General features: G+C 55.4%; 1 pseudogene; it reads left to right on the top strand.

Moving 5' to 3' along the window:
* The first annotated feature begins 594 nt into the window (after positions 1-594).
* LOC108177891 (melatonin receptor type 1B pseudogene) lies at positions 595-1,719 on the top strand (annotated as a pseudogene).
* The last annotated feature ends 686 nt before the right edge of the window (positions 1,720-2,405 follow it).

The following is a 2,405-nucleotide window of genomic DNA, read 5'->3' as shown; positions in this document are numbered from 1 at the left end:
CTGTGTGTGTGTGTTTCTGTGTGGGGTCTGTGGGGGGGGTCTGTGTCTGTGTGTGGCTGTCTGTGGGGGGGTCTGTGGGGGGGCTCTGTGTGTGGCTGTCTGTGTGTGTGTGTGTTTCTGTGTGGGGTCTGTGGGGGGGTCTGTGTCTGTGTGTGTGGCTGTCTGTGTGTGTGTGTGGGTCTGTGGGGGGGTCTCTGTGTGTGTCTGTGTGTGCTTCCTCCTCCTCCTGTTGCTGAAGTTCATTCTTCTTCCCTTCTTCCCCCCTCTTCTTCGCCTTCTTTCTCTCTCACTCCCTCTCCCACTCCCTCTCCCTCTCCTCTTCTCCCTCCCAATATTGAAATCAAGAGTACCATTTAAAATTCCTTGCAGATTTACAAATGAACATGACAACTGAGTTTTATCTTTCTTTCAATATCATTTCAGTCGGTTGTTGATTTTCAGATTTATTGACTTGGAAAATTAAGACTTTCCTGTATACTGGACTCCTTCCTCCACCGTGTGGGCTGGGCTGGAACGAGAGTGGCTGGGGCGCTGGGTTCAGCACTGAGCGCTCCGGTTGTTTGGCTGCCTGCGCGCGGCGCGGGAGGGTGCATGATGCCCGAGAATGGCTCCTTTGCCAACTGCTGCGAGCCCGGAGGGCGGCTAGTCAGGAGCTAGCACCACGCGGCCCTCCGGGATCCCCCGCCATCCCTGGGTGGCACCAACACTATCTGCCCTGCTCATTGTCATCACCAAGGTGGACGTCGTTGGCAACCTTGTGGTCATCCTCTCTGTACTCAGCAACCGCAGGCTCCGGAATGCAGGTGACACCATAGTATGACCGAAAGGGGGCAGTAGCGGGAAGGCAGGAGGAAGATTGAGGGCCCTGACCTTAGAAGGTAATTCATCTGTTTTTGGTGAGTCTGGCATTGGCTGACCTGGTGGTGGCCTTGCACCCCTACCAGCTCATCCTTGTGGCCAATCTTCCATGATGGCTGGGCCCTGGGAGAGGCGCATTGCAAGGCCAGTGCCTTTGTGATGGGCCTGAGTGTCATTGGTTCTGTCTTCAACATCACTGCCATTGCCATTGCCCATTACTGCTACATCTACCACAGCGTGGCCTACCAGCGGCTCTGTGGGCACTGGCAGGCCTCCCTCTACATTGGCCTCGTCTGGCTGCTCATTCTGGTGGCCTTGGTGCCCACCTTCTCCGTGGGGTCCCTGGAGGATGACTCGCGCGTTTATCTACTCTTGCACCTTCATCCAGACGGCCAGCGCCTGGTACACAGCGGCAGTGGTGGTCATCCGCTTCCTCCTCCCCATCGCTGTGGTGAGCTTCTGTTACCTGTGTATCTGGGTGCGGTGCTCCGCTCCCAGCGCCGGGCGGAGCTTCCTACCCACGTTCGCGGTGTTTGTGATCTCCGCCACCTGCTGGGCCCCACTTAACTGCATTGGCCTCGCTGTGGCCATCAACCCAGAAGAAATGGCTCCTCAGGTCCCAGAGGGGCTTTTTTTGTCACCAGCTACTTCTTAGCTTATTTCAACAGCTGCCTTAACGCCATCATCTACCGGTTCCTGAACCAGAAGTTCCGCCGGGAGTACCAGAGGATCCTCTCGGCCCTCTGCAGCCCGCTGCGCTGCTTTTCGGATGTTTCCAAGGGCAGCCGCACCGAGGGCCCACTGAGCCAGACTTCCCCTGCTGTTCACGCCGCACACCCTGTCCATGCAGATTCCCAGTAGCCTGGATCCAAGGTACACCAACCCAGCGACAAACTCGTGAGATGGTGGGGTGAAGCTGCCGCCGGCACGCTGGCCTGTTGCATGACTGGTGCAACTCGCTCCTGTGGACAAGGCCGTCAGCACCCTTGGCTCAGGCTGGTCCGGGGGTGCCCACGTTACCTGGCATAAACCCTCTCAGTGGTGTGTTGGGAGCTTGCACATCAAGACCAGGCAAGGAGCAGACTGAGTGCCAGTCTGGGGCAGAAGTAACCAGTTCCTCCCCGTGGACTGCACCTCATCCTGCTCTGACCACCGCACTGCGTCTCCCTTCTGCCTGAGAGATGGCAGGAATGCATGGCTTCGTCAGCAAGGATGGCAGAGCGAGGTCTGCCGAGCTGGGAGGTTTTTGCTGGTGAACCAGGAGCTGAGAGAATGGAAGGGAGTGGGGAAAAGCCACGGACTGGGTGATGTATGTACTCAGATGGAATGGCCTCATGGCGCAGGCCTTAATTTTAAATAAAGATGATTTTGGAAAAAAAAATAAAAGACTTGCCTGTGGGATATTTTATACTTGTCACTTCATGAAGTCACTGTTCATTTGATTTAATGGCCCAGATGTAAACAACTTCATTCTAGAAATCCATGGAACAACGTTTGAATTTATTTTTTATCCACAAACAAGGGCTGGAGTGATGCACCAATAAGAA

Source organism: Oryctolagus cuniculus, chromosome 4 (genome assembly GCF_051225735.1).
Source record: "Oryctolagus cuniculus isolate XC-2025 breed Fujian yellow rabbit chromosome 4, ASM5122573v1, whole genome shotgun sequence".
Lineage (NCBI taxonomy): Eukaryota > Metazoa > Chordata > Mammalia > Lagomorpha > Leporidae > Oryctolagus > Oryctolagus cuniculus.
The sequence above is the reverse complement of the archived record's forward strand: the minus strand, read 5'-3'. Positions and strand labels throughout refer to the sequence as shown.